The sequence below is a fragment of the Oncorhynchus mykiss genome, chromosome 3 (assembly GCF_013265735.2).
Source record: "Oncorhynchus mykiss isolate Arlee chromosome 3, USDA_OmykA_1.1, whole genome shotgun sequence".
NCBI classification, from domain to species: Eukaryota; Metazoa; Chordata; class Actinopteri; order Salmoniformes; family Salmonidae; genus Oncorhynchus; species Oncorhynchus mykiss.
Window position 1 is genome coordinate 53,569,323 of NC_048567.1, and position 15,859 is coordinate 53,585,181.

The following is a 15,859-nucleotide window of genomic DNA, read 5'->3' on the forward strand; positions in this document are numbered from 1 at the left end:
CCAACCCCACCAACACCCACACCTAAGAGAGATGGTGTGGGGGAGGGGAGTTAGGAATTGGTAGAGGGCTTGGAAGAAAATGGCGGAAAGAATGGGATAGAAACAAACAAAGCCATGTAAAGGGAAAGAGGGAAAAGATAATGAGAGGAAGAACAAATAAAGAGGAACAGAGGGCAGGAGGGTGGGGTACGGAAAGGTCAGAAGCTAAGAAAATGAGAGGATGGGAGAGGGGAGGAGAGGTGTGAACATCTGTGGCTCAGCTTTCCAGAGGGTTGGTGTGTCTGTGTGTGTGTCGTCACATCCCAGCCCTGTGTGTGGCTAATTAAACTCAACCAGCAGGCTTCAATGGTCCCAGAGTTTCCCCCGCCTCAATTCACAGTCTGGTGGTAACCTCCATTAATGGATTGCCAGGGAGCTTCATCCTCAACAAACAACAAATGGATGGTTAAGGACATGGGGGAGAAGGGTGTGGGGATTTGATTTGTCAGGCTATGAAGTCCAGTTGGCAAGTCACTTCAGAAGTATGTAAGAAGAACACACGTAAATACACAAACACCCTTTTTTAACAGCACTCTGTCATCTTGGGCTGGGTTCAGTGTGAGGTAATTCCTATGATTCCTCCTAGTGTGTCAGCTGCTCTGACTCACTCTGCCTGGAATGTGTGGGATGAATGGTTCAGCCATTACGGCTGACAGGTCAGTAGAGTCAACAACTCTTCTATAGCATGGCCCATTCTCAACAATGAACGTGTCATTTTACTTATCAAACAGGGTGTGTTGCTTGAGTTGATTGGATTATTAACAAACGTAATTAAAATTGACTGATGGTCACCGGTGGTAGAAGTATCCTGGATTTGAACCGAATGGACAGTTCTGTATGGCCTTGTTGAGTTTGGGTTTTTCGAAAGACCAAGTAACATAGGCATGGTGTGCAGACAAAGCATATGGGATTCAAATGTGATCTTAACATGTTTTTATAGGTGACAATGGAACAGTTTGGCAATGCAGCCCAACCTGTCTGTATTGAGGTAGTGGGGAATTTCTTGTGCTCAGTAGTAACCACGTCGACCACATGTCTGTTGCTCTCCTGTTCTAGATGGGGCTCCGATCTGGGAGTGGTGAGCAATGGAAAACTCAACTCTTGTTTCCTTTCCTTCCCATTCAAAAGAAGCAATCTATAAGCTTCTCTTCCTTCCTCTCTCTACTCTAACCCACCTCACTTTAAAGCTTAGGTGCTAAATTAGAGCAGAATCAGAGCTCAAATTTTCCCAGTGCTCTGGTGAAGATAGCTCAATAAAGGGAAGAACACACTAGACTGTTGTGCAGTCCAACATCTGGGCCGCATGTGGTCATATCAGCCTTTCCTTGTTTGGTAACACTTAACTTGAACCCATGATCATCAGAGCTACGTAACACTGTCATGATAATGGCATAGCAGATGTCATAAACAGTCATGACAGTGTTATGTAGCCCTAATGACGGAGGGTTCAAGTAGAGTGTAAGTTATTATCAAGGTCATTGGTTATTATGATGTTTTCCTGCAATATATAATCAAAATGGTGATCACTGGTATAGGTTTGAATATCAATGGCATAGTTTGGTTCTGTATTTAAAGAGGAACTGACCGCGTTTGAACTACTTTGAAACAAACAGACAATCATAATATCAGTCAAAAATATCAAATTCACAGTTTATGCTACAAAACCAACTTTGTAAGAGGTTTTAAAAATAGGTTCTACTTGACAAAAAAATTATATGACAAACTGTTTTTGGCAGAATAGATGAATACAGTTCAGTGCATGATTAATATCATCCACCAATACATTTCTTGGTAGTCCAAAGAATATTTCTATCTGTCACGCCCTGGTCGAAGTATTTTGTGTTTATCTTCATTTATTTGGTCAGGCCAGGGTGTGGCATGTTTTTTTTTTATGTGGGGTGTTTTGTCTTGGGATTTTCGTACGTATTGGGATTGTGGCTTAGTGGGGTTTTCTAGGTAAGTCTATGGCTGTCTGAATTGGTTCTCAATTAGAGGCAGGTGCTTATCGTTGTCTCTGATTGGGAACCATATTTAGGCAGCCATATTCTTTGAGCATTTCGTGGGTGATTGTTCCTGTTTCTGTGTTTGTGGTCACCAGATAGGCTGTATAGGTTTTCACGGTGTGTTTGTTGTTTTTGTATTGTTCGTTTCGTCTTCATTAAACATGTATGAAGTATACCACGCTGCATTGTGGTCCGACTCTACTTCACCCAAAGAACCGTATCACTATCAGGTTGTAAATCACAGCTGGCTTGGTACATTGTTTGCAGACTCCACCTATTCGGGATGCACTGTTTCAGTTTTAATGGCTCAATATTTTTGGACAAAAACAGACAAATGTAACTAAGGCTGGGAATGTCAAAACAATCAAGCTAGTAAGGGTAATGACCACAAGTCAGTCATAGGCTAGCTTATATGTTTACTTATTTATTTAGCAAGCTAAAAACATGCAGCCTAATGTTGGCTAGCTAGCTGCTGGGAGGATGACAGGTCATTGGAGTGAGTGAGTCTTTTCCCCCTCATATTGTTTTTTGGTGTCTACAACTAGAGATGCAGGTGTCATTTGGTTAGCTAGCAAGAAATATGTTAGCATATCATAAATTCACTCTAGCTATCTACTCTGATTGCATAATAGAAGATCGTGCAACACCTGCCGAATATGACCGGTTTCAGTAAATGTCTGAAAAAGTAATACAATTGTTGCCAGCAGCACATTTAGTCCCTAATGCTTTATATAACATGCCCAACCAGCTCTGATAGGGTGAGTAAAATGTTCAGAGTGAGGTGTTCTCTCATTTGTCTCTTGAAGTATCTAGCAAGCCTGCTTGGGTGCTTGACTGCCATTATGAGGAACGCTAGGATTAACCCTACTCCTCGGCCAGAGCATCCAGTGTCAGTAGTGCAGTGTGTGCACTCAACACTCAGAGAGCGACAATCTGAGAACGCTTTGACTTTACGAAAGACCCAGAGCACACTGACACACTGGAGGCAATTTACGAGCGCACCCTTAGTTGTCAGTCAAATGTATTTGGCATTGATCAAATGGGTGAGCAGGCAGGCAATTCCTGTTCAGTTGTCAAAACGTGAGTTGGGACAAGCATGAATGGTCAGGCAAGCTGCTATTCCCCATTGTTTATCAGTGCAATTTTGACGGCCAACAAGCTGGAAACGCTTTAGAGGGTTTATCTAATGTTCCCTTGTTAGATTTTAGCTCAACTCACTCTGGCTAGCATTACTTGTTGATTTTGTTGTAGTTGATGTGCATAACTGAGGGAGAGAGCCTACCCTTTCATGGTTGTTATATAAATAGGACTGTAAACTTCCCGTTGTATGTACACTACCATTCAAGTGTTTGGGGTCACTTAAAAATGTCCTTGTTTTTAAAGCAAAAAAAAACTGGCGGCCTTTAGACTAGTTGAGTATCTGGAGCATCAGCATTTGTGGGTTTGACAGGCTCAATGGCCAGAAACAACTTTCTTTTGAAACTTGTCAGTCTATTCTTGTTCTGAGAAAGGAAGGCTATCCCATGCGAGAAATTGCCAAGAAACTGAAGATCTCGTACAACACTGTGTGCTACTCCCTTCACAGAACAGCGCAAACTGGCTCTAACCAGAATAGAAAGAGTGGGAGGCCCCTGTGCACAACTGAACAAGAGGATAAGTGTCTAGTTTTAGAAACAGCTGTCTCACATGTCCTCAACAGGTAGCTTCATTAAATAGTACACTCAAAACACCAGTCATAACGTCAACAGTGAAGAGGCTGCTCCGGGATGCTGGCTCTCCTCGGCTATGTGTGCAAGGCATATTGGTGTAGCTAACGTTCAGTCTAGACTCTAGTTAGTGTGTCAGGAGAGGAACAAGGATTTATTCAGTTATAAGCCCAATAACTATTATAATAACACTTGTGACACTGATGCATATACATTAACCAGATTAAACTGGACGAGAACATTTGTGATAATTTTCCCTTTGTGTGGCTTTTAACGTTAAAATAAATCCCATCTGTATTCGGACTTCTCCAGAGACTAGGGTAAAGGTAAACATGAAAACCCTACAGTGAATAACGTAACCCACAGGTTAATGCCTATTGTGCTTTGAGGACTTGACCTCATGGCCTTTTGTAAGGGATTTCCTCCTCTTCATCTGAAGAGGAGAGGCGAGAAGGATCGGAGGACCAATATGCGGCGTGGTAAGTGTCCATGGTTCTTTTTAATAAGAAATACTTAACATGAACACAACTGAATACAAAAACAAGAAACGTGGAACGAACAAAAACCGAAAACAGTACCGTGTGGTGAAAAGCACAGACACGGAAACAAACAGTGAAACCCAGGCTACCTAAGTATGATTCTCAATCAGAGACAACTAATGACACCTGCCTCTGATTGAGAACCATACTAGGCCGAAACATAGAAATCCCAAAATCATAGAAAAACAAACATAGACCGCCCACCCCAACCATACTAAATAATGACAAAAGAAAGGTCAGAACGTGACACCTGGCAGTTGCCTCACCCGCCAGGTTTTAAAAAATTGTTTTATTTACCAGGCAAGTCAGTTAAGAACAAAATTGTATTTTCAATGACAGCCCAGGAACAGTGGGTTCCACTGCCTGTTCAGGGGCAGAACGACAGATTTGTACTTTGTCAGCTCAGGGGTTTGAACTTGCAACCTTGCGGTTACTAGTCCAACGCTCTAACCACTAGGCTACCCTGCCACCCCAGTCTTCCCGCACATTATTCCTAGGTCACCCCACCCCTTCCACCATAATAACTATGTTTAGTCTATCTTAAAGTGTGATAATACTACATAGAGAATTTAAGAAAATTGAGAAAATGGCTAGATTTCATAATACTGTATTAATACATGGATTTTATATAGAGCTTTTCATTGTTCACAGACGCGTAAAACGTCTCTCTTTTAGCTGATTTCAGGAAGATACTGCTAATGACCACTGGCACTGACATAGTTACATAGATAAAAACATTGAAGCCAGATGAATAAGGGTGGCCAAAAAGGGGAGCACATTCCCCCACTTCACAAAATGTTCACCCGCGGTATTGAAAATGTATCAATTCACCGTGAGATCTCTCTCACAGTGAAGGAGGGGTGAGTGGGACAGCCAAGTGCACAGAATTATCAGTAGTTAACTTTCTGGACAGCAGAGCAGTTTTCATGGCTAAGGTTGAACATGATGCAGATTTGCACTCCCATTATTGACTGAAATCTCAATGGGACCTCATATGCCCCTGGAGTGACTTGAATACAGAAAGGAAAGGGAGAATGTGATGATATGGGAGAATAGATGGGGGGAAGAGAAGACACATATTCAAACATAATACCGTCATAGGTCTGATTTCTTTTACACTAGACTTTTGCTTCCAAAAAAATGTCAAGTTACATTATTTTGATGAAACGGCTCTATCATGAACAGTCATCTCAAGCAAGTGCTATTTCTCTCGAAATCAATCACACCAAATCTTCCACTGTCTGTGAATACCACTTTCTACAGTCTAGGGCCCCGGCACAGTAGATAGATGGATGAGGCTCACTGAGGAGAAGTTTGTGGATAAACTACAGACCCTACCACCCCAGTCTCAGAGTTAAGCTATCCATGACTGCAGGAGTCTCAGGAGCCAACTGGAGGGTAAAATTCAGTAAGTTGGTTGGTTGATCCTCAATACAGTACAGTGCCTTCAGAAAGTATTCAAACCCTTTGACTTTCTCTCAATTTTATTGTTACAGCCTGAATTAAAATTAATTACATTGAAATGTTGTGTCACTGGCCTACACACACAAAACAATTTGCTTAACAAGTCACACAATAATTTGCATGGACTCACAATAATATCAAATCAGGCCCTTAACCAACAATGCAGTTCAAGAAATAAAGTTTAGAAAATATTTATCAAATAAACTAAAGTTTAAAAAAAGAAACAGAATAAAAGGGTTTTTAATAACTTTACTGTTTTCTACATTGTAGAATAATAGTGAAGACATCAAAACTTTGAAATAACACATGGAATCAGGGTTCCAAGTGGCGCAGTGGTCTAAGGCACTGCATCTCATTGCAACAGGGGTCACTGCAGTCCCTGGTTTGATTCCAGGTTGCGTCATATCTGGCTGTGATTGGGAGTCCCATAGGGTGGCGCAAAATTGGCCCGGGGTAGGATGTCATTGTAACTAAGAATTTGTTCTTAACTCACTTATCTAGTTTCTTTTCAGTATCCACCCTTTGCCTTGATGACAGTTTTAAACACTCTTGGCATTCTCTCAACCAGCTTCACCTGGAATGCTTTTCCAACAGTCTTGAAGGAGTAACCACATATGCTGAGCACTTGTTGGCTGCTTTTCCTTCGCTCTGCGGTCAAACTCATCCCAAATCATCTCAATTGGGTTGAGGTCGGGTGATTGTGGAGGCCAGGTCATCTGATGCAGCACTCCACCACTCTCCTTCTTGGTAAAAAATAGCCCTTACACAGCCTGGAGGTGTGTTTTGGGTCATTGTCCTGTTGAAAAACAAATGATAGTTCCACTAAGCGAAAACCAGGTGGGATGGTGTATCGCTGCAGAATGCTCTGGTAGCCATGCTGGTTAAGTGTGCCTTGAATTCTAAATAAATCACAGACAGTGTCACCAGAAAAGTACCACCACACCATCACACCTCCTCCTCCATGTTTCATGGTAGGAATCACACATGCGGAGATCATCTGTTCACCTTCTCTGCGTCTCACAAAGATACAGCGGTTGGTAAGTTTGGACTTATCAGAGCAAAGGACAGGTTTCCACCAGTCTAATGTCCATTGCTCGTGTTTCTTGGCTCAAGCAAGTCTCTTCTTACTGGTGTCCTTTAGTAGTGGTTTCTTTGCAGAAATTCAACCATGAAGGCCTGATTCACACAGTCTCCTCTGAATATTGATGTTGATGTTGAGATGTGTCTGTTACTTGAACTCTGTGAAGCATTTATTTGGGCTGCAATTTCTGAGGCTGGTAACTCTAATGAACTTATCCTATGCGGCAGAGGTAACTCTGGGTCTTCCTTTCCTTTTGATGGTCCTCATGAGAGCATTGTTCATCATAACGATTGATGGTTTTTGCGACTGCACTTGAAGAAACTTTCAAAGTTCTTGAAATGTTCCGGATTGACTGACCTTCATGTCTTAAAGAAATTATGGACTTTTGTTTCTCTTTGCTTATTTGAGCTTTTCTTGACATAATATGGACTTGGTATTTTACCAAATAAGTCAATCTTCTGTATACCACCCCTACCATATCACAACAGAACTGATCGGCTCAAACGCATTAAATTCCACAAATGTACTTTTAACAAGACCCACCTGTTAATTGAAATGCATTCCAGGTGACTACCCCATGAAGCTGGTTGAGAGAATGCCAAGAGTGTGCAAAGCTGTCATCAAGGCAAAGGGTGGCTACTTTGAAGAATCTCAAATATAAAATATATTTTGATTTGTTTAACAATTTTTTGGTTACTACATGATCCTATATGTGTTATTTCAAAGTGTTGATGTCTTCACTATTATTCTACAATGTAGAAAATAATAAAAAATTAAAGAAAAACCCTGGAATGTGTAGGTGTGTCAACTTTTGACTGGTACTGTATATGTGTAATTATGTATGTATGTATGTACGTGTGTGTGTATTTAGATATAGAAAAAATTACTCAGGCCGGACCTTGGTGTCGTCGTATGTAGCTATGACCCTGATGTGCACCTTGTTCCTTACATCTTTCATTCCATTCAAGGCCACAGCTTTGTGACATTTCACCTCTCAACAAGTGAGTATTAAATATCACACAATAACAAGTGCCAGTACTGGCCCCAGTGCCTTTGCGAAGTTATACCAGTGAGACACACAGGTACTTTTGCTACAGCAACAGCAATCACTACAGACATTTTACATTTACATTTGAGTCATTTAGCAGATGACTCAAATGTAAACCTACAGTTTGTGCTTTCATTTTAAGATGGCTACTGTAGGTGGGACAGCCACATGTCACAGGCATAGTGAGTACATAGTGTAGAGTGTTGCTGCAGTGTTGCTGTCCTTAAATACATTTAAAAAATATATATAATAATAATCATGCCATCTGGTTTGCTTAATATGAGCAACTTGATGTATAGCATTTAATTGTACTTTTTCTTTTGAGTACTTTTTCCACCACTGTACTTACAGTAAGTACATTTAAAACCAGATACTTTCACTCAAGTACTATTTTACTGGGTGACTTTCACTTTGACTTGAGTGATTTTTCTATTACGGTATCTTTACTTTTGCTCAAGTATGGACTTTTTCCACCGCTGCACACACACACACACAAACAGGTATCCTTAAAAGGGAGGCTGAACAAATGCATCCACCTGCCCTGGGATTTTAACTCTGAGAGATGGAGGACATTTTTGGGGCATTAATCCCTGGCCTGCGTGTCTGGCTTCAGCCATGTTAAATACACACAACATGCAGAATGAAATCAAGGTCATGGGAATATTTTAGATTCAGAAAATGAGGATTTTTAGATGCTATTTACCATCTCAGGGTTGACCTTTAAACAGATGCCTAGTCATTATGTTTTTCAGTACACCAGTCTGTAGTCTACTTATGAACACACCCCGTCTCAGTTATTTGTAATTTGACAAAATAAAGAAAAAACTAAAACATTTGGATTTTACAGAAAAAAATGGAGATGCACTAAACCATATCACACCCTAAGACGCTCTATGGGTTTGGCCAATATAGGTACAGTTGGTGTAGAGGATAAGCATATGTTACATTTAGACTAGGATTCCAGGTCTGGTAATCAGGCCTACAATGTGTTGGCATGATATATTTGGTGTCTCTGGCTAAAGGGTAGGAGCTACATTGATTGATTTCCCTCTAAACTGTCCATTAATCCTAGCTTTCCAGTATTGCTATATACAGTGCCTTCGGAAAGTATTCATACCCCTTGACTTATTTTGTTACAACCTGAATTCAAAATGGATCTAACATGATTTTGTTCTCACCCATCTACACACAATACCTCATAATGACAATGTGAATATATGTTTTTAGAAATGTTAGCGCTTTTATTGAAAATGAAATACAGAAATATCTAATTTACATAAGTATTCACTGCCCTGAGTCAATCCATGTTAGAATCATCTTTGCCAGCAATTATAGCTGTGAGTGTTTCTGGGTAAGTCTATCTTTGTAGTGACTGGGTGTATTGCTCAAAGGGATAGGGATATTACATACCAGTAAAAAAATAAATCAATTCATCAAATCAAATTGTATTTGTCACATGCACTGAATACAACATGTATAAACCTTACAGGAAAATGCTTACTTACATGCACCTAACCAACAATGCAGTTTTAAGAAAAATAAATATTAAAGTCTTTACTAAGTAAAAAATAAATAATAAAAATGAGTAAAGGACAACAATAAAATAACAGTTTCGATGCTATATACAGGGGGTACCGGTGCAGAGTTAATGTGCGGGGGCACAGGTTAGTCGAGGTAGTTGGGGGGGGTGTTAGGGTCAATGCAAATAGTCCGGGTAGCCATTTGATTAGCAGTTCAGGAGTCTTATGGCTTGGGGGTAGAAAGTGTTAAGAAGCCTCTTGGACCTAGACTTGGCGCTCCGGTAACTCTTGCCGTACGGTAGCAGAGAGATCGGTCTATGGCTAGGGTGGCTGGCGTCTTTGGCAATTTTTAAGGCCATCCTCTGACACCGCCTGGTATAGAGGTCCTGGATGGCAGGAAGCTTGGCCCCAGTGATGTACTGGGCTGTATGCATGACCCTCTGTAATGCCTTGTGGTTGGAGGCCAAGCAGTTGCCATACCAGGCGGTGATGCAACTAGTCAGGATGTTCTCAATGTCTACGATAGTCCACGATCATCTCCTTTGTCTTGACCACGTCAGCAAACTTAATGATGGTGTTGGAGTCGTGTTTGGCCATGCAGTCATCGGTGAACAGGGAGTACAGGAGGGGACTGAGTACGCACCCATGAGGGGTCCCCATGTTGAGGATCAGCGTGGAAGATGTGTTGGTACCTACCCTTACCACCTAGGGCGGCCCGTCAGCAAGTCCAAGATCCAGTTGCAGAGGGAGGTGTTTAGTCCCAGGGTCCTTAGCTTACTGATGAGCTTTGAGGGCACTATGGTGTTAAACTCTGAGCTGTAGACAATGAATAGCAAAGGAGCTGATCGTGGACTACAGGAAAAGGAGGGCCGCCTTCACATCAACAGAGCTGTAGTGGAGCAGGTTGAGAGTTTCAAGTTCCTTGGGGGCCATATCACCAACAAACTATGGTCCAAACACACCAAGACAGTCATGAAGAGGACATGAAAACACCTTTTCCCCTCAGGAGACAAAAAAAGATTTGGCATGGGTCACCAGATCCTAAAAAGTTTTACAGCTGCACCATCGAGAGCATCCTGTCTGCCTGGTATGCCTACTGCTCGGAATCCGACCGTAAGGCGCTACAGAGGGTAGTCGGAAGTTTACATACACCTTAGACAACTACATTTAAACTCAGTTTTTCACAATTCCTGACATTTAATCAGAGATAAATATTCCCTGTTTTAGGGAGTTAGGATCACCACTTTATTTTAAGAGTGTGAAATGTCAGAATAATAGTAGAGAGAATTATTTTTTCAGCTTTTATTTCGTTCATCACATTCCCAGTGGATCAGAAGTTTACATACACTCATTAGTATTTGGTAGCATTGCCTTTAAATGGTTTAACTAGGCCTCCTTGCTCGCACACGCTTTTTCAGTTCTGCCCACACATTTTCTATGGAATTGAGGTCAGGGCTTTGTGATGGCCACTCCAATACCTTGACTTTGTTGTCCTTAAGCCATTTTGCCACAACTTTGGAAGTATGCTTGGGGTCATTGTCCATTTGGAAGACCTATTTGCGACCAAGCTTTAACTTCCCGACTGACGTCTTGAGATGTTGCTTCAATATATCCACATAATTTTCCTACCTCATGATGCCGTCTATTTTGTGAAGTGCAGCAGTCCCTCCTGCAGCAAAGCACCCCCACAACATGATGCTCCCACCCCCGTGCTTCACGGTTGGATGGTGTTCTTCGGCTTGCAAGCCTCCCCCTTTTTCCTCCAAACGATGGTCATTACCAAACGATGGTCATTATGGCCAAACAGTTATATTTTTGTTTCATCAGACCAGAGGACATTTCTCCAAAAAGTACAATCTTCGTCCCATGTGCAGTTGCAAACCGTAGTCTGGCTTTTTTTATGATGGTTTAGGGGAGCAGTGGCTTCTTCCTTGCTGAGCGGCCTTTCAGGTTATGTAGATATAGGACTTGTTTTACTGTGGATATAGATACTTTTGTACCGGTTTCCTCCAGCATCTTCACAAGGTCCTTTGCTGTTGTTCTGGGATTGATTCGCACTTTTCACACCAAAGTACGTTCATCTCTAGGAGACAGAAAGCGTCTCCTTCCTGAGCGGTATGACGGATGCGTGGTCCCATGGTGTTTATACTTGCGTACTATTGTTTGTACAGATGAACGTGGTACCTTCAGGCATTTGGAAATTGCTCCCAAGGATGAACCAGACTTGTGGAGGTCTACAATTTTTTTCTGAGGTCTTGGCTGATTTCTTTTGATTTTCCCATGATGTCAAGCAAAGAGTCACTGAATTTGAAGGCAGGCCTTGAAATACATCCATAGGTATTGACTCAAATTATGTCAATTAGCCTATCAGAAGCTTCTAAAGCCATGACATAATTTTCATGAAGTTTCAAAGCTGTTTAATGGCACAGTCAACTTAGTGTATGTAAACTTCTGACCCACTGGAATTGTGATACAGTGAATTATAAGTTAAATAATCTGTCTGTAAACAACTGTTGGAAAAATGACTTGTGTCATGCACAAAGTAGATGTCCTAACCGACTTGCCAGAACTGTAGTTTGTTAACAAGAAATTTGTGGAGTGGTTGAAAAATGACTTTTAATGACTCCAACCTAAGTGTATGTAAACTTCCGACCTCAACTGGCTAAATGGAAGCAATTCCCCGCAGCAATTTTCCAACATCTAGTGTAAAGCCTTCGCATAAGAGTGGAGGCTGCCATGATTTATGAATGAGATGTTTGACGAGCAGGTGTCCACATACTTTTGGTTACGTATTGTATATTCAATCTGTTTATTTTTATTTTTATCCATCTACAAATAGGTGTCCTTCTTTCTGAGGCATTGGAACACCTCCCTGGACATTGTGGTTGAATCTGTGTTTGAAATCCACTGCTCGACTGAGAGACCTTACAGATAATTTTATGTGTGGGGTACAGAGATGAGGTAGTCATTCAAGAATCATGTTAAACACTATTATTGCACACATAATGTGTCCATACAACGTATTACGTGACTTGTGTGCGTCAGACAGTGACACAAATTGTCACTTAAATCAATTTTAAATTCAGGCCATAACAAAACAGAATGTGGAAACATTTGAAGGGTGTGAATACTTTCTGAAGGCACTGTACTGTATTGAGGATCAACCAATCAACTTACTGAATTTTACCCTCCAGTTGGCTCCTGGGACTCCTGCAGTCATGGATAGCTTCACTCTGAGACTGGGGTGGGAGGATCTGTAGCATATTCACAAACTTCTCCTCAGTGAGCCTCATCCATCTATCTACTGTGACCCGGCCCTAGACTGTAGAAAGTGGTATTTACAGACAGTGGAAGATTTGGTGTGATTGATTTTTAACTTTACATTTTTGGGGAGCAAAAGTCTAGTGTACTTATGAAGGTATTATGTTTGAATGTATCTGTCTTCTACTCCCCCCGTCTATTCTCCCATATCATCCCATTCCCCCTCTTATAAAACAGACATGTTCTTTCCTTTTGGTATTCACTCCAGGGGCATATGAGGTCACATTGAGCTTTCAGTCAACAATGGGAGTGCACATCTGAATCATGTTCAACCTTAGCCATGAAAACTGCTCTGCTGTCCAAAAAGTTAACTACTGATAATTCTGTGCCCTTGGCTGTCCCACTCACCCCTCCTTCACTGTGAGAGAGACCTCACAGTGAATTTACCCATTTTCAATACCGCAGGTGAACATTTTGGGGATAGGGGTGAATGTGCTCCCCTATATGGCCACCCCTATCCAGCTGTCTTCACAGTTTTTATTTCTATAACTGTGTCTGATTTATGTGATTTGTTAAGCACATTTTTACTCCTGAACTTGTTTACGCTTGCCATAACAAAGGGCTTGAATACTTATTGACTCAAGACATTTCAGATTTAAATGTTTTAATAATTTGTAAAAACAATTCCACTTTGACATTATGGGGTATTGTGTGTAGGCCAGTGACACAAAATCTCAATTCAGTCCGTTTTAAATGCAGGCTGTAACACAACATTTGAAAAAAGTTCCCAGGAGCACTGACCTCCAGCGGGTCCGCATTTCTCCAAAGAGCATTTTAGAGTTTTAAATGGTATAGAAATGCAGTAAAGGAGCTTCAACTTTCTTAAAGTTTGTTGGATGGGGCTACAGCCCTGGTCGAACTGACCAGATAAAACCGTTTTCTTACATATCCCACTCTATTTGACTCATGTGCCATGATATTCATCATCCGTGGGCATGAATATGAAAAACAGCATATTTTGCATAACAAAGTTATGAAAAGAGATATGCAATTTCATGCTAGGTTTGATGAATTACATCAGTGGAATAGATAGCAAATCGCTGGTATTACAAAGGAATCCATGTGGAAGGAAGGGAAGATTCAGATTCATTATTCTGGCTGTCTTCCTATGTCTTCACTACACTTTTCTTCACACATAGAACTCACCACCATCTCATCATTGTTTAACAAAGTTCCATCAAGTGAAAATAGTGCTGTTCTTGCTAAGGAATGGTAGTGTCAAGTCAGGTATAGAGGGACACAATGTTTTGTTTTTGTTCATGTGGTCATCATGGAGGAAGGAGTCAAGAGAGAACTCACAGATGAGTATCTCTGATGGCAGCCATTTTAGTTTATTTCCATAGGCATTCGATAAATAAGATCAGAAAGAAAGCTTATGTCAGTTTAAGCTCATTTCAACCTCAAGACAACTTTAAAATGATAAATGACAATCTTCTCAGCCAAAGGAAGTACAATATTATACTGTACAAGTGAACTATTCAGTTATGGGGCTGCAAAGTGTATTAGGGCAATACAATCTGCCTGTGGACCACATTAACATATTAATACGAAGTGCCATTTTTTTTGCTGGGAGGCTAAATCTTTCCCCCTGGGTGCACAGAGTCTTTGATCAGCCAACTCAGAACGCTAAGGCAGTTATGAAAATAGACGATTCAGAATTAGTGGAGCATCTCAGGAAATAATTTGAAAAGGAGCCATGCATACATTATATTTGGAGACTGAGAAACTCAAATATGAGATAATGCGAGAGCCCAGATGTTAAATGAAATTCTGAAATAATAGGCAAGGCCAACTATTCAGTCTGATTCAGAATGGCAAGACATTCTTAAAATTCTGCCACATAATTATACAGAATTGTACATTGTGTAGTAGCTCCCACTGTAATGACAATGTCATCCCATGGGACTTTATTCCAGATAATATTAAACATCATCTATTTCTCCTGCTCTACAATTCTATATATCAACATTCTCATTTCATATCAATCAGTTAATCACATGGACAAATCTGCTTAGACTTAAAAAGCTGCTGCCACTGTAGCCAATGTCGATGTGTACAGGCCTATTTATTATCTGCAATGACACATTCACTCATGACACATTGCAAGCAAGCAAGTGCCAGTGACTTCTAAGCCTTTAACTTGAACAGACTAGAGACAATTGACTTCAGGAAAAGTGGCTATCAGCTGATAGTGTAAATCTTTTAGCTAGCTACTTAGCTACGCTTTCAAAACAAACTTGTTTTTACTTGATTTGAGTTTGTTCTGCTGCTGACATCTGCCTCTTAATAACAGTCAAATTGCCCCCTTCTCTGTCCTTAACAGTGAGAGACAATCATAACAGATATAACAAAAAAAATTGCCAACTAGCTAGGCCTACCTACCAGTATTCAAACTCTCCGCTCGCCGCCACACTGCATGGAGCAACCAGAGTGTCTACACTTGGGTCAGGAGGGAGGGGGAATTTACCGAGGTTCAACAGCTTATGAAATAAGCTAGTTTGATGTGCAATTCATTACATTTTATATTAAAACATTGAAAAGAGACTTAACATTTTAATTCAAATAAATTCATGAAATTAAAAAAAATCCACCAAGCTGCGAGAGCACTTTGTCATAAGAGGGCAAAAAGGAAGGTGTTGCTCGGGCACTAGTTGAGCCCCATCTGTCCATGTGCCTGCCTCCACCCCACACCGTGGTAACGTCAGAGCTCAGTGAGTCAGAGAGGTGCAGTGACATTCACCACTGTCTGGGATATGGCCTGGCTAGCCACACATTTTCCCTTTTGTTCTCCAAAGTAGCATTTGCCTATCGTTTGTTTGCTTTTATAGAGGAAAAAGGGACAAAAGGACATGCTCCATGACAAACATTTTAGACATTTCCACTGATTTTACATCAGAGACTGGAAGCAAGGGAGTTTGTGTGGCAATTCTTTGTGTTGTGGTGTAAATATGAACATAAAGGATTATCTTTGGATTCATTGAAATAGGACACTGTACAGAACAGAGGATAAATATGTCCTTCGCCTTATTCCCTCGCCCTTACCTCACCTAGCTTGTTGCCTGTAACCGACCTCACTAATCCTAAAATCTGCAGACTAACAGTGGTAGGGCCTTTAGGTTACAAGGCTTCAGGTTGCAA